General features: G+C 42.5%; 1 long non-coding RNA gene across 1 annotated transcript in view; it reads left to right on the plus strand.

Moving 5' to 3' along the window:
- The first annotated feature begins 2,719 nt into the window (after positions 1-2,719).
- The window catches only part of LOC140707608 (uncharacterized), a 69,624-nt gene continuing 54,747 nt past the window's right edge, over positions 2,720-17,596 (plus strand). Inside the window, exon 1 of the long non-coding RNA XR_012087769.2 lies at positions 2,720-6,404. This is a non-coding gene — a long non-coding RNA (uncharacterized LOC140707608). The remainder of the gene's footprint in view (positions 6,405-17,596) is intronic.

Consider the following 17,596-nt stretch of genomic DNA (forward strand, 5'->3'; position numbering starts at 1 on the left):
TCAGAGATAATCCCAGCAAAAGCCAATCAAGACATTTTAAAAAAATCTAGACTCTGAAATGACAATAGCCAGCCAGATTGTAGGGAAAATCTAAGACTGCAGTAAATTCATAGCTAAACTCAAGTAATAAGGTGCCAAAACACAGGGAGAATTAGAGAGAGAGAGAGAGAGAGAGAAGTAGGATGTGGAATCGACATTTAATGTCCTTCATAGATTGGTGTTCTTAAGAAAAGTAAAAGTAATGTAGAAAATATTGCAAAGAGAAGAGATACTAAACTATAAAGAAAAAATATTTGCATGAAAATACTGTGATCTTTTCACCTCATAACAGCAGGAAGCTATAATCAAGCTGACGACTTCATTATTATTTAAGATACGTTACAGAACACGAATTAGTGCTTTGTGAAGTATCATGAATAATTTAAGCTCTGCTGCTCGTGTCAATTAAATGGAAGCGTTCTTTACAATATATCAGATTGCACTATGCACTTGTTTGGTTGTTTCTTAATTTACTATTTCAATCATCCAAAACAGAAACTCTAGTCAGTAATGATATATTCACCATTAAGCAAGCAAAAGTATATACAGGAGAATGTTAGACAAGTTGTTCTGGATTTCACTGAGAATTTTTCTTTCCTTAGTGAATAAACAAAACTATTTCCTCCCTCCCTCCCTCCCTCTCATCCTTCCTTCCTTTAAAGAGGCTTCTTTGGTGACAGCAAATCTTTGGGTGTTGTCTTCATTTTTGTTGTGTGCTGAGGCAAATTCTTGGTGCTCAAATTGCGATGAGTTGCTATGAGACACGGAGATAAATTTTAAAAAACCCGAATTGTGATATTCATCAGAAATTGCTGATATGTGTAATATTAATCACTTTGTATTCCTCAATTCTGGAGGTCCTGCCAAATACAAAGTGATGAATATTTGCCTTTTTTATTTGTCCCTCCATCGGGCAGCTGTTTTGCGGGCCTGCTCTCTCTGCCACCACAGTCCGTCCCCTGCCCCCTTCGCCACCCTACCTTGTCCTGTTGACACTGCTGCAGACGCCACTGCTGCTGCCGCCAAAGCAGAGGCTAGGCGACCAGAAAGGAAACTGCTGTTCTGTCAGGCTAGCCTCATCTCTCTACCTCTGCAGGTGCTGATCAGCTGATGGGTGCCTGCGGAGGCAGAGAGCCTGCTGGCACAGTACTGCCTAGCTAGCTTGACCTCTCTGTCTATGGGCCCAGCCATGCTGGATGGCTAGCCTGATCACCCTGACTCTGTGGGTGCCAATCAGCTGATCGGCACCCACAGAGGTAGAGAGAGCAGGCTTGCTCTCTGGAACTGTGGCTTCTGTCCCAAGCTGCTGCTGCCACCACTGCTGCGAGCAGGCCAAGGTAAGGATGCAAGGGGGAGCAGTGGGAAGGGTATGGGGTTGGGAGGGGTTAGTTGTTTTTTTTAAAGAAAGCCACAGACAGTTTTTTTAAAAAAACACTATAAACCAACAAACCGATTTCAGAAATCCCTGTGGAAATGTGTGGGTCATCAACCTTGGCGACCCACAGAACATGATTAACCGCCACTTTGGCGATTCGTCCCCATCACTAGTTGGTATACACCAATTAGTTCACAGCCTTGGGTCCCCGGATATTCTTGAATTAAAGCTCCCAGAATCTCTCACCACTAGCTGTGCTGGCCAGGATTTCTGAAACCTGTAGTCCAGAAACATCTAGGGACCCAAGGTTGGGAACCACTGCCATATACCATCCCAAACCCTGGCCTTTTGGATTTACTGGCTCAGTTAGTTGAGGCAGTATGTTGACCAGGCTTAGAAAGGAGCACCTAGCTTCACATCCTTCAGTGTCACTTCACACAATCCACAACGTGTCTGAAGAGAGGTTCATGCTCACGTTGTAGAGTCTACTTATGAGCAACAACTCTGGAAAGTCTGTGTTCTTGCCCATGTATAGAGCCCACACACTTGCAGAACCTCTCCTTTTCGGAGTGAAGAAGGTCTGCACCAGCAATGGCGAAGCTATGGCACGCGTGCCACAGCTGGCATGTAGAGCCCTCTCTGTGGGCATGTGGGCCATGTTGAGGCTGCTGCCCTTGCTGGCCCGGGATGGGGCATGGTGCCACTCGCTGCCGGAGCGTAGCTTGAGCTCACCCTGCTGCCTTGTCCCTAACCCAGAGGAAGCCCATGAGCGGCTCTGGAGGCAGCAGCAGCAAGAGGAGGAGGCAAAGGGGGCACCGCGCCCGGCCACCCCTCGGCATGCATCACGGCTGCCTATTGACTGTGGCTCTGGTGCTGCAGGAGAGCAAGCGAGTGGGGCGGAGTGCAGTGCAGGAAGCCTGGGCAAGTCCCCTGCCTATATTTGGGAAGGGGGAGAAGGTGCCCCCTGGCCACCCTCCAGAGGATGTGCTGGCCCGGAGTGTGCCTGCTGATTGGGTAGCTTGGAGGTTGAGACATCTGGCTGCAGCACCAAAGTTTGGGGGGGTTGATCCCTACCCCCCGGGCTTCCTGGACAGGAGCTGGACTCGATGATCTATGCAGTTTGGGCACTCAGGCTCAAAAAGGTCCGCCATCACTGGTCTACAACAATCCCATTGATTTTAGTCTCATAAGAACCCTGATCATCTCAAGAACTATAACAAGACTAAGGTCACCTCCAGGGACTGCAACCAGACTAAGAAGGTTCTATGGGTATGCTGGGATTTCAACTTGTATCTCTGGTCCTCACTGGACATGCTGACCTCAGTATCATACTGTGCCTAGTAGCAGAGACTGATCCTGTCATCTTTCTGCTAGTTTCCTCTGAAGCAGAATCATGCTCAAGAGGACTGATTTCCCAAACATACTTGCTGTCCGGTACCAAGAACTGCAAACACCTCTTGCATTCATGTGTAATTGCCTGCTACAAAATACAGCACTGTATAATTTCAGCCCAGAAATGTCTGTTCCAAATGACCCTTGCCAAGCCAACTTTCAGTGTAAAGAACAATATTCTTATCTTTGTAGTAGTTGTCTCCCTAATTTTATGAGACTGAATTTATTGGGTAGCAGGATAAAATGGCATGCTGTTCCAAAACTGAGAGAGGTTTTCCCACTCTGTAGTTAGACAAAAAGCCTGGTTACCAGAATCAGACCACTCAAACTACATTCTTTCGCTAGAAACAGTGTAATTACTTCAAGTATTGTGCTGCAAGAAGCATTACAAATGCATATTAAAATTCATCAGTTGACATCCGACGAACAGCAAGGTACATATCTCTTCCAACTCACTGTATGGCACATAGATATATAGTGGTTGTTGAGATTCAACAATCCTATTAAGCTACATAAAATAAGGAGATCCAAGTATTTGTGGATATGCATGTCCCATTTTAATGCATTTTTCCCCCTGGCCATACTGCAAAAGTGTTGCTGCCCAAATGGTACTAATTCTATGTAATGTGCTGCTTCATCCTAAAGGTTTTTGCTTGGATGCAATTTCTACGGACAGATGAATTTTACAGCCAACATGGAGACAGTGTCAAATGTGCCAGTAATACTGCTAGCACTGAAAACCTGGGCAGAGACTCAGTGTACACCAAAAACAGGCTGTTCCGTTATATGATGAGCACTTGACACATGAACAAGTTTTGAAATGCTGTGGTAAAGGAACATTGTAAGTTTGGAGTTTCAGGTCTGAAGACTAATATACTGATGTTGAACATTATGAATGAGGAAATTAATTCATTTCTGTTAAGGTTTAAACAGGAAAATATTTAATTTGTTGAAATAACATTATTAATTTATTATAATAAAGGAAATAATTTAAGATAGTTTTAAAATGAACCAACTAAAATAGTTTCAAAATGAAATGAACAGTCCTCTTCTGATTCTTCCCCTTTTGAGGCCACACATTCCCCAGCCTCTCACTCCACTGGTATAGCTACCAGCTAGAAAAGTTAGCTCAAAGCATCAGCAACAATTCAGAAAAGGGCCATGCAGGTCATCCCATCTTACTTATTTGTTTGCCATATCCCTCCGTTCTCCTGGAACTGGTACTCAAGACTCTGTCAAGAAAGGGGACCCTTTATGGGAGCAGCCATGAAGGACTCCATAGCCTGTTATTCCACAGAAACCTATAATCGTAAATGTAGTGTGCAAATGTAGCTAAATCACCTTGCAACCTGATTAAAAGCAAGTACAGTTTAAAAGACAAAGGCCAGAATCCTGTTGAATCCTATTCCCTATCACAGGGAAATCAGAGTGAAGGGACCATTGTCTGAGTATTCTCCCACTGAGACTCCACTCTGCCCATCTGCCTCCCTTCTGCATACTTAATCTCTATGCAAATAGTCCATGACAGGGGTCCCACTGGAGGGAGTGAATTACTGCACATGTGTTTTTTTGTGAATAGGATTATAGGGAAAAATGGTATAACGCTAAAATAAATTAAATGACAATACTGGAGCATTATTAAACTTTTTAAAAAATCATTAAAATAAAAAAGCCCTTTTCTGTTTACCTTCAGTCACTAAAAATTCTTAACTTGATTATTTAACTTATGCTGAATCTTTAGTCTAAACTCTATATATTTCAGCTCTGAAAATGACATCTTATCAATGTAGGCGTCATAAGAATGAGATAAAGCACTGCATTTGAATTGAGAGAGGTGTAGATTGGAGTGCTTTGACCACAGACTTTGATTCCAGGTAGGCATAACAGCAACAGCAGTAACAACATTACATGGAAGCAATTACCATGGGAGGAGGTGAAAGGTCCAACACTGGAGGCATTCAAGAGAAAATTGGACAACTTCTGTCAGATCTGCTTTGACTTGGATTCCTGCATTGAGCAGCGGGTTGGGATCAATGATCTTATAGGACCCTTCCAACTCAAATGATTCTGTACTAGAGAATTGATTATGCAGTATAGTAGACAGAGTGATGGACAATGTAAGAACATCTGGGTTTGAATCCTCTCTTGGTCATGGAAATTCATGGGATGAGGGGTGAGGATGGCACTGATAAATCCACTAAATATCTGTTAGGTTGAAAATGATATCAGGGTCACTGTAAGTTGTACGTGACTTGATGGCACATAACACAGAGAAAGAATTGATTACAGGATGTGGAAAACTGGATATAACAAAATACGATGTCTTGAATCATTAATCACTATATTGTTATTCATCAGTGAACTATCACACCATCACCATATGTTCATTCCACTTACTATCATGCAATGAACCAATGATATGTTTCCTTTTGTTTATGACTTGCCTCGAAGCTTATACAACACAGTGTTTACATAATACAGTGGTGCCCCACTTAGTGATGTTAATTCATTCAGAAAAATAGCTGCTAAGCGATTTCATTGCTAAGCGAAACACGGTTTCCCATTGAAATGCATTGGAAACCGGATAATCCATTCCAATAGGAACGAATTGCCGTCCTTAAGCGAAAATCGCCATAGGAAACATCGTTAAGTGAAACGCGGTTCCCCAATTGAAATGCATTGATACCTATTCAATGCATCTCAATGGGGAAAAAAATACAACAACAAATTAAAAAAGAGTCAGAACAATGTCAAATTTGGTTAACAAATTGGGTCTATTAAGTGCACGTTATGATTTCAAACATTTTAAGCAGTAAACTTTAACTTTATAAATAACAGAAAAACATTTAAAAAACAGCAAACATGAGGCTGTTTAAACCATCGTTAAGCAAAACAGGGGACCCAAAATTTAATTGCTATGCAAAGCAAGGTCCCAACCATCGCTAAGCAAAAATTGCCCATAGGGACCATCACTAAACGAAGCACAAAAACGCTCCGAAAATGTCATCGCTAAGCAATTTCATCGCTAAACGGAGCGCCTGTTAAGTGAGGCACCACTGTATATTAAATAGTACTCTCCCAGTATAATAAGAACTGGACACAATGGAAGTATTATGATGCATTCATTCATATTTTCACTGCAGCTTCATACAAAAATTTAAGGACTCCCCATATGACTCTGTAACACAAGCCCCCCCTCTCCAGGGCCACCAACAGAAAGAGTGGTAGGATCTGAACTTGTTCAGAGGAGTTTAGACACTATATATATTAAAAACAGTGGAAGCACCTAAAATACTCAGTATTCAGTACTGTATTACCAAACCTTACAAAATGATTGGATGACAAAACAGAAACTAGGGGGGAAGGAAGGGGCATGTGGCCAGTACTAAGATTTGGGAGAGGGGAAATCATGGATCTGTGTGAGAAGAAACAGGGTCTGTCTGAGGCAGAGGGCAGAAAAACTTCTGGTAACATGTGGCTAAGAAGTCACAGGGAAGAAAAGGAGAGTGTTTGAATGCTGCAGAGAGCAGCCAGAAAGCAGAAGAGACTGGAATGTGCGGAAATGTGAAAGGTACTACAGAGCCGGAGAGTAAATACGGTAAGTAGGCAAAGCTGAGAAAGACTAACTCGCCCAGCATAATTCACCCAGATATCTGCAATGAAAGCCAGGTCAGCGTGTTAATGCAGGATCAAATCCCGGATGTTAGCTGTCTTGCCTTTCAGAGACCTGGCATTTAGCAACAGTAACGTCAACCTAGGGGGTTTGCCATCAAGGTTATCCAAGCAATCTGAGTTGGGAGACAGATTTTTTTTTTTGAAACACCCCCCCCCCCCCCGCAATGAGCACATTTATTTTCTGCCCTCCTCCCAAGATGTTGATGTCTCCCAAATTTGTATTTATCCCTGCCCTCTATAAATGCAGTGCCTGCTCCCTGCTCCATGAAGGTTATTTGCATTTAGGGAAAGCATTGTGCATAAAGCAGCCCATCTACGAAGCAATTCTACAAGACACTCCATCATTAGTTGAACATCTCATTATAGATGTAGTGCTTAAGAGAGGGGCCAATCTTATCTGAGGAGTTCAGTGACTACACATTAATAACACAATGCATATTTTGATCATCAAAGTGATTCGTGGTTGGAAAGAGGGGCTCTATTCAAACTACTGGGTAATCGAGATGTAGACATAGACATGTGCCTTGAATTGTAAACCAAATGGGAATGAAAGAGCTGATTAGAGAGCTGCAGCTCCTGTTTCAAAGGGCAGTGATATCAGGTTCTTTTCTGCTCCGAGACAAAATATCTTCTTAATCAATGAACAATTCGAGTGGAGGTGCCTGTCAGAAAGGAACAATAAGAGGCATTGTAGATTTATTTTCAGGGCTTGATGAGTCTTCCAGAAAGTAGTTCTTTGTTTAGAAGAAAAGCGAGAAAAGATCCCATAGAAAACAGTATAATGCATTTGGTAAAATATTGATTGACACTGTGAACTAAATTAGAGCCTTGGCAGAACCAGTTTAGAAATCAGAATCAGGGAGGGGGGGTACATGATGCATACCGTATAACAATTGCTGACAAACCATGTCCCTGAGAAAAACAGGTCACTTCGCACCAAATGGGCTTTTTCAGCCCCTTGCTGATTAGAAGACTGCCTATGGACCAAGAAAGCCAAGGAATTATTTGAGAAATTAAAAGAGAAGTAGGGCATTCTGCTTGTACTCCAGAAGGCCAACTTTCCAAGTCTAATCCATCAAACCAAATGCAGCCAATTCATTATTTCTATTGGCCTGCCTGACAGGATGCAACGCTCCAACTTTTGCACTTTGAGACAAGCAATAAAAGAAGTCTTGGGGAATTTCCATATCCACAACCATCCCTACTGATAGACAGGGTGAGGCCATCACCTCAGGTGCTAGGTTTGAAGTGCCATCTTCAAACTTACCACATAAGGGGGCGGGATACCAAGGGAGGGAGGGGCAAATGAGCAGGGGTGGGTGAGCAAGCAAGGTGAGCAAGCAACCACCACTTACCAGGAAGACTGGTGAATGGGGGACTGGCAAGCAAACGGGGAAGGGTGAGCAAGGCAAGCCAACCACAATTTTTAAAAAATTAAAAGCCAGCTATCTGGCATAGCACTATATCAGCTAGCAGAAATTTTTAAAAAGGGGGAAAGGGATGTCCACATGTGTGAAGTCAATTCAATTAATCAATTCCATGTTCATGCCAAAATAAATGGTCTTCTGGTGGAGGGAAAAATAACTCTCTGCCACATACAAAAAAATTAATCAGCATATGCACATGTCTTGTGTAAACACCCAAATTTAAATCAATGTAAAACTTTCTAAACTCAAATTAAATGGGGGGGATGTTTAATGGATCAGGCTCTCAGCCACCAAATGCTATTGTTACACCAAGTCATCCAGTCACTGCACAACCTACAGAAACTGCACTAGGCTAATGAAAGCATAGGTGTTGGATGTCTTCAGATGTACACCTGACACTCACTGAGATGACATATAAGGTCTGAATACTACAGAAGACTGTAATGGTGCAATCCAGTATGCCCTCTGCTACATATATGGGTTGAGTTGGTCCTACAAGATATAACAAAGGTGCAACTATTGAGTTTGATGCTTAGTGCTTTGCTGGCTTATTGGTTAAACAGGGGTCACATGAGATTGGCATAGATGGGGAAAGGATGGTGCAATGAGGAGAAACACTTTGGTCAGAGCACTCTGCAGCCATATTGGTTCTGTGCTAAGGTTACGATGTTGTATCTCTGTTTGGGGAGAAGTGGCCAGAGGCGATATTTCCCTTGAAAGCTGTCAAGTTTATACTTTTCTAGGAGCAAATGTCAAAGTCCAGGTTGCGCCACCTTTGCTACAGCTGCCATGTGGAGTATTGTGGAATTTCAATTCTACCCTCTTTGGGTATGTTGCTGGATGTGTTTCTTCCCTTCTGAATTAATAAACAAGGTTTGCTTCAATCTACCAGTATATAGAGAATTGATCTGATGATAGGTCATCAGGGCCAGAAAGCTGTGTGAGGTTGTAGCCCAAAATCCACTAAGAAGGAATTCATTAAAATATCAACCTCTCCTTGTTGAGGAAAAAATTCATGAATTATTCAATTCAAATCGATATTCTATTGATTGTATCCATCTATGGGTGTTTCAGCCATGTTTTTAATGGTGAAGACACAGCAATTTTTCAAATTATTTCTTTGCTAAAAAGCTGTTTTAGCAAATTGCACCACACATTTTTCTTCTTATTAAAAAAAATAACCACAAAAATAACCAGAGGAGAAAATGAGAGGAAGGAGAATAAGAAAAACAAAGCAGAAAACAAGTATGATAAAATGAAGACTGAACAAATACATTTACTTGTCTGGCTTCATCCTTGGTATGCTTAGATTCTAGATCTAGGTGCTCCAAGTATTTATCTTCTAGATAAATTTCTCTTTTAGGTCTTGGCTGAACAACATTTGGGTCATGGTTCCCTGAGGCTCTCAGTACCCTCAAAAATGTTTTGAAAATACAATCGGGGGGGGGGGGGACTTGTTTCTTTCTGAAGGCAATGGGCTAATATCACCTTGTTTTCAAAATCTCCCAGCATTCCTGCCTCCTGCACCCTGACTGTTTTAAAAACTTTTAAAAATTACAAAGGGCTTATTTAGTTTCAAAAGGCATACAGTATTAGTAAGAACAATTGGGGTGGCTTCATGGGCGTGAGCCTGGCCCTCCAAGGCCCATAATGACCATCTATTTCTCCCAGGTCTATGGAAACTGATCAGCTCTATTCTAGGTTCTGGAAGATGTCAGTTTCATAGGTTCACATGAATAAATTGACTTGTTCTGTTTATCAGTTAAAAGTTTCCTAAGAATCTCCCATCTTAATTTACAGGGACATAAGTATGATTTATTTTATTTCCACCTTAGGTAAATTACATTTAACTGCTTGGCTCTGTTATGACTGTGGTTTTTTACCCCTTGACCCACCATACCACCTTGAAAATATCTTGAGTAGACTTATTCGAGTCACTAGAATAGGTGACTCATCAAATCCCCACTGATTCAATGGACCTCCTACAGTGCAACTTGATATACTAAGCAACAGGATTTCAGCCTATGAATCAGTCCCTTGGTATGTTTTTGTCATAATTACATTTCATATACAAATAGAAATTCTGTACAATTTGCATTTTTTAAATTGCCATAAATGCATGTGATGATCTAGACATACTGTTTTAATTACATCCCCATTTATTGTCTGGACGTGGCATCCCAATGCATACCTGTGATGTTCTACACATGTTACTGTACTTTCCCTATGTGCATATGTATCCAGTGCAAGCAATTTTAGTCAACTCAGAGATAGTTAACTAATTTTATTTTAACCTTTTATTTTAAAAGATGGCACTTTTCATGAACCAGAAACCTGAGGTCCTATAAAACTAGTTTTATAAGATATTGGTACTATAGTTTGTATAAAATAGAGGCAATGATAAAATTTAGTCCACCGATTAGAAATAAATTAGCATATGGCAAAAAGCAGGAGAGGGCAAGCCCTTGTAATAATCTCTGACCCACAGGGAAGAGTTACATCACAAGATTTTGTAGCTAATAAAATGCAAACTATCCCACTCAATAAAATAAAGTAAAACTTGTGCATTAGGGTTCTCCCCCTTTTTAATTATATATGGTAACTTCTGACCACCACTTCATGAAAACAACTATTGCAGGATATAAAACTGGCCTGTGAAAAAATACTATCACTGGAAACCTCCTATGTCACTTTCTGATGTTGTATATTAATCTGATACACATTGCAATACTGAGGGCTTTTATTGGTTTCTTAATTTTTATCTCAGTCTTCTAAAGAGCTACTGTTTTCAGATTATACCCCTCTCTTCAGCAATGCTGGGTTTTGGGTGCTGGATGCTTGTATAGTTCAAAATCTGTGCCCCCCAAAACATAACTACAAAGCATAAAGAGTTGATTAACACACACAGAGGGAGAACAGATAAGCTTAGTGTATTAACTGTACAGCATGCCCCAGAACTGTCCTCAGCCACTGCACCAAGTGTGGGGGCTAGACAGGCCACCATCATCAAACCAGGGGTTGCCTCACCACCAACCACAGGGGCCTCAGTAAATCCAAGCCCCACATTTCTCAGGCTACTTCCTGGCAACAAATAACAGCACAGTGTTTATCAAATATTTATTTATTGTACAGATGATCTTTTTATTGATTGATTTACCTATATTTATTCATCTATTTATTTATTTAAAAAAATGTATAAACATAACCGTGCTGTTCAAATCTGTGCAATTCAAGGGAGAAGTGTACATATGTCTTGTGAAAGACTTATACTATTATTTTGCTGTTGTTGTTTTCATGACCTTTCGATAAAGGTTTTAAAAAGAGACAGAAAGGGAATACAAGCTATCTTAACATGGCAAGGAAGCTTGTCAAGGACTTGTCAAACCTTGCGAGAACTCAACTCCAGTATAACACCAAGTGCTTTGCCTCCTACATATTTTCAGAAACTGGTGAAAAGGAAAAAAAATACCACACAAACACTATAAAACTTCTCTTTTTGTGAAGTGAAGAGCAAACAGACAGCAAGTGTGGATGGGCTGGCTGATTGATTACAAAACATAACAGTTCCCATTTGGTGATGATACTAATTTTAAGCAGTCCATGCAATAAGGCAGTAATGATAATAGTTTTAAATGTGCATGCACAGAAATGTGAGAAAATCAGTCTCCAAAGTGTGCAAAATTTCTCCAGGAAGGACAAGACAAAACAAAACAAAACTTTCCGTCTTGAGCCAGAAAAGAAAAACTTCGCACATCATCTCACTAAACGTATGAGGTTGAGTCGGGCCAAGATTTAGATCCCTCATTCTAGCAAATTACAGAGATCCAGAAAGGTGTGACAAAAATACAGTGGACCCTAGACTTACGGAATTAATCCATATTGGAATGGTGGCCACAGGTCGAAAATTCCATAGGTCAAGGGTCCATTTCCCATAGGAATGCATTTAAAACCATCCAGGCAAAGAAAAAAAAAATCCCAGGCTTCCAAAGCTGTACCCGCTGCCCTCTGTCTCCCATCCCTGGTGCCCTCTGCCTTCTGTCCCTGTGTGGACAGAAGGCAAATGGCACCGGTAACAGGAGACAGAGCACAGTGGGTGCAGCTTTGGAAGCTTGGGAAGCCAAAAGCCGCTCCGCGCCCGCTGCCGGCTTTCTGAGCTGCTTCGCACCCACTGCCGGCTTTCAGCTTCCTGGGCTTCAAACCCCCCTCTGCTTACCTGTTTCCTGTTCCCTTTGCCCTCTGCAGGGACAGAAGGCAGAGGGCACCGGGGACAGGAGACAGGGACATCAAAGGGAGTTGTGAGGCTCGGGAAGCCGAAAGCCAGCAGTGGGGGCGGAGCGGCTCAGAAAGCCAGCAGCGGGCGCCGAGCAGCTTTTGGCTTCCCGGGCTTCACAACCCCCTCCGCTGCCCTCTGTCTCTCGTCCCTAGTGCCCTCTGCCTTCTGTGGGGACAGAAGGCAGAGGGCACCGGGGACGGTAGGCAGAGGCCAGCGGGGATGGCTTTGAATTTCCCGTCCTTTCCCCCCTGCCTTTCATAGGTCGAAGCTCCGGCCACAAGTCAAACTAAAATTTTGCAGCCAGAGCTTTTCGTACCTCTAAATTTTTGTAAGTAGGGAACTTCGTAAGTTGAGGGTCCACTGTAAAACAAAGCCAATTGAAATGCAGTGCATTGCAATCCTGTGATGAGGCCAAAGAGGCGCCCAAGTCTGGGATGAGCCCTGTGCCATCCTCCCAGCTGGTAGAAGGAACGTGGAGGCCCTGCTAATGCAGTGAGGTGGCCCCAAGAGGAGGAGGAGGGGGGGGACTGTTGGTGCATCTTTAGGGATGCCTTTTCTTGACTATCCACTGACACATTCTACTCAGGAAGGACCTAGGAACACACAGAAATACAATGTAAAATGATGCACGCCTTGTGTACTTGGGGGCAATTCCTGACCAAGTGAATTCAAACGCCATCCCAAAGTGGGGAACGAGATTTCCTCCAAAGGGGGCCAACCTGACAACCAGAACATGTCACTTCTGCTTTACTATACTGTGGTTTGCTGAAAACAGTGCTACTAAGCATTGTATTTGCGGAATTACAGCTTGGCGACTTCTCAGTACCAGCTCGTGTCAAACACACATTTAACTCTCGCTGTTGTTATGTGTTGTCAAGTCAGAACTGATTTACAGAGACCCAAACAGAGCTTTCAAGGGGAGAGGTTTCAGGAGTGGCTTCCCCACTACCATGCCCTAGTGAGATTCTGCAGGGATTCAAAACCAGACCTCCTGAGTCCTAATCTATCCACTACACCACACCAGGTATCACATTTAACTCCTATCACTCCCAAAATGCAGGCATTGTCAGTTAAGCCCATCTGGGCAGTGGGATTGGTTAGAAATGGTTCTGCCAGGGTCTGCCTTCAGCCAGCAGACGTGGTCACAGGATAAAGGGATTAAGTAAGGCATGAAGAGACTTAAGCTCCACTAACCACATGTTCTTTTTGCTTGTTTGACAGGTTGGCAGGACTAATGTCAAACTACTAGCAAATTAGTTTTTTCAAAAAAGATAAACAGATTGGGGGGGGGGTCTCTGTGTGGGAAACGGGAGTTAATCCTTTCCCTTATCCTGCTACAATCTTAATAAGAATTGCGTCACCACCAAACTTGCTATGGAAGTCCTGGTGGGAAGCTGGCTTCCCTTGATCAAGGTTTATTGTCATTTCATGTCATTGATTGAAGTTTGTTGTTGTTCTGTGCCATCAAGACACCTCTGACTTAATGGCAACTCTACAAATGACAGATCTCCAAAATGTTCAGCCTTCAACAGCCCTGCTCGAGGCTCAAATCTTTCCCAACATTATCATCTTTTCTAGAGAATCTTGCCTTTTCATAATTTGCCCAGAGTATGGTAACCCCACTCTCATCATTTTTGCATCCAGAGGTAGTTCAGACTTGATTTAATATAGTACTCACTTGTTCATCTTTCTGACAATCCAGCATCATATTTTAAATGTATCAATTTCCTCCCATCAGCTATATTTACTATCCAGCATTTGCACCTGTATATAGTGATCAGGAATGCAAGAATGTGGTTGAACTTAGACTTGGTCTCCAGTGACACATCCTTACATTTGCTGATCATTTCTAATTCCTTCACAGCTGTCCTTCTGAGTCTTCATCTCCTTCTGATTTTTTGGCAGCAGCCTCCATTTGGATTGAAGGCTGAACTAAAGTATACAAAATATTTAACTATTTCAATTCCTTCACTGTAAACATTCACATTGTGTAGTTCTTCTGTAGTCATGATTTTTGTTTTCTTAATGTTCACCTGCAGTCCTGCTTTGGCACTTTCTTCATTCACTTTCACTAAAAGTCATTTCAAGCCATTGTTGACTTCTGCCAGGAAGATGGTGTCATCTGCATATTTTCAGTCATTGGTGTTTCTTCTAACCACTTTCACTTCTCCTTCATCTGAATCTAGTCTGGCCTCCATGCTCTGCATACAGATTGAAGAGGTAAGGTGATAAAATGCACCATTGTCTGATACTTTTCACTATGGGAAACCATTCCACCTCCATAGTCTGTCCAAACAGTAGCTTTTTGTCCATAATACAGGTTAACATCAGGATAATCAAATGCTGAGGCACACCCATTTATTTCAGAACAACCTATAGGTTCTCATGATCCACACCATCAAAGGCTGTGCTGTAGTCTATAAAGTGTAGACCGATCATCTTTTGTGCTCTCCTATAGCCAGCAGATATTTGCAATGTGACCCACTGAGTACCTCTTCCTTTTCGGAATCCAATTTGGACACCAGGCATTTCTTGTTCCATCTAAGGTAAAAGCCTTTGTTACCTAACTTTGCTTGCATGGAAAATTAGAGCAATGATGCTATAGTTATTGCACTCCATCGCCTCTCTTTTTTGGGGCATTGGAATGTATATTGAGCATTGCCATGTGTCATTGTGGAACATTGTTTTGTTTTCCATATTTGTTGGCATATTCTTGTTAGGATTTTGGCAGATTCACTTTTTTTGGCTTGAAATAATTCTGTTGGTATTCTTTCTACCTCTGGTGATTTATTTCTTCCTAGTGCTTTTAGAGCAACCTTCATGTCATTTTCTAGAACTGCAGTTTCTTCACTGTAGGATTCCTCTTCAAAGGAGTCTGTCATTCTTTTATCTCTTCCATATAGGTCTTCAGTATACTGCTTCCACCTTCTCTTCATTTTCTCCTAGCCAGATAATGTGCTTCTCTGTTGGTCATTCAGCATTCCTAATCTAGGCTTAAATTTCCCTTTGCTTTCTTGGATCTTCTGAAATACATCTGTTGATTTCCCCCTTTTGTGGTTCTCTATTTATTTGCACTGGTTGCTATAGTAAGTTCTCTTTGTCTCTACATGACAGTCACTGAAAAACTGCATTCAGTTTTTCAGCAGCAGTCATTTGCAATGGATGATTTGGTGGGAAGCTGGCTCCATTGATCAAGTTGGCTGAATAGATTAGTCACCTTGAGTGTTTGGAAGAAAGGGGATATAAACTGGGGTTGGGAGAAAGATCCAGCATACCTCTGACTCTTAGCTCTTTATACTTTCTGAATGTGATGTTTCCTTTCAAACCCTTCCCCCTTTTTATACCCAGTAAACTTTAACTCTGAAACCTGCCACACATTTGCTCAGCACAGTCAGTCCCTGCAACTAATTTTTCTCCTGGCTTCTCCTCCCCCCCCCCCATGTGTGAAATTCAAAACAGATACCCCGCTGAGTGTTATCTTAATCAGCAAGGTAGCACTTGAGGGCTTTCTTTCTGCTAACAAGTCCCACTGGACAGCACAATCTCTGTGAAACTTTAATATTTTACTGTGATTATACCGGAAAAAAGAAGCTTGGGAGATTTGGTTGTAAATTAAAATGTTAGAAACTTCAGCTTTTGAATGCGCTCACTCACTTTGCATTAGATATCTTGTCTAGAGATTCATTTCCAGGAGACTACGATATGGGGATGCATACAGAAACTGTAGTTAAATTATATCATAATTCAATTAACACTCTGTTCTTAAGCACATTGATTGGAAAGTAGTATCATTCGGTTTTACTGCTCCCCCATTTCAGCATTTATACATTGGCATTTATACATCTATGTAGAGTAAAAAGTGTGTTGCTTATATTCCATTACATAACTCTTAAAGGACTCTCTGGGCACTTTACAATTTAATTATACAGGCTACGTCAGGGACGTGGTGGCGCTGTGGGCTAAACCGCAGAAACCTATGCTGCAGGGTCAGAAGGCCAGCAGTTGTAAGATCGAATCCACACGATGGAGTGAGCTCCCGTCGCTTTGTCCCAGCTCCTCGCCAACCTAGCAGTTCGAAAGCATGCAAATGAGAGTAGATAAATAGGTACCACCTCGGTGGAAAGGTAAAACATTGTTCTCTGGTCACGCTGGCCACGTGGCAATGGAAACTGTCTTCAGACAAGCGCTGTCTCTACGGCTTGAAAATGGGATGAGCACCGCCCCCTAGAGTAGGACACGGCTGGACTAAAAATGTCAAGAGGAACCTATACAGGCTACACGCTACCCCCGTCAACACGCTGGGTATTCAGTTTACTAATCTTGGAAGGTTGGAATGCTGAGTGAACCTCGAGCCAGCGACATGGAATTGAACCCAGGTCATGAGCAGAGTTTTGACTGCAGTAATGCAGTTTCACCACTATGCCGTGAGGCTCACAACAAGCTGTTCAGGTTGGCACCACTTCCAACATCTTGTTATTTCATCCCGGGTTTAGTCTAAAGACAGAACTTTTCCATTCACAGAGAAAGAGGAAGGTACTTCCCCCCCCAAAGAGATAGCTATGTTAGTTTGTTGCTGCCAAATGAGAAGGAGACTTACCACAACATGAACTGTCATAGATGGTCATGAACCTCTGGTTCAGCCCTACCTCCTCCAGCAGGCATCCATTCAGAGGCAGTGCCCAGACGAGGCAGGGCAAGGAAGCCAGAGCACTGCCTCTGAGTGGGCACCTGCTGGAGGATGAACTGATGGTTTGTGATGATTGCTAATTACTACCCATCTTTTCAGGTGTATGAAGTATGATTAGAGGTTCAGGAACAGCACACATGCAAAGCTGAATGAGAGTGAAACTGGATGCAGGAGTGACCATAATATTAAGGCTACCAGCAAAACTCTTAGTAATCACACAAACATCCTGGAAATGAGAAATTCCAACCTTGCCAGTAGGAGGTGGTACCCATTATAGGAAAGTGGGAAGCAGAAGCCCAGGGGATGACAGGCTGCGTCGGAGCCAAGAGAGGCCAGTTAGATATTCACAGAGAGAAGTGGGGGACCTCAAGCAAGCATTCGCAACAGAGGCACACCGGCTGGGCCCTGTGAGTTTTTCCTGTGGTAAGACTCTGACAGGAGTGGCTTGGTGGAAGGACAGCCTGAACCTGAGGTGCAGCAGTGCCCTGCCTGTTGTAATACCTGCCTCCACTGACAGATGTGATATCGAGGCTGTACCTCAAAGGCAAGTTGCAGGGTGTTGTTGTATTGTGCTGAAGAAAAAGGAGTGGGGAGGTAAGGAGTGCTCAGCAACCTCACCTCTCAACAGCCTACTAGTTAACTTCCCGTGGGAGCCTCTTTGCCCCAATGGTTTTCACCTACAAGATCACCTCCAGAGCCCCGGTTAAGAGATAAATGCTGGAAAGACA

The sequence above is a fragment of the Pogona vitticeps genome, chromosome 1, assembly GCF_051106095.1.
Source record: "Pogona vitticeps strain Pit_001003342236 chromosome 1, PviZW2.1, whole genome shotgun sequence".
NCBI classification, from domain to species: domain Eukaryota; kingdom Metazoa; phylum Chordata; class Lepidosauria; order Squamata; family Agamidae; genus Pogona; species Pogona vitticeps.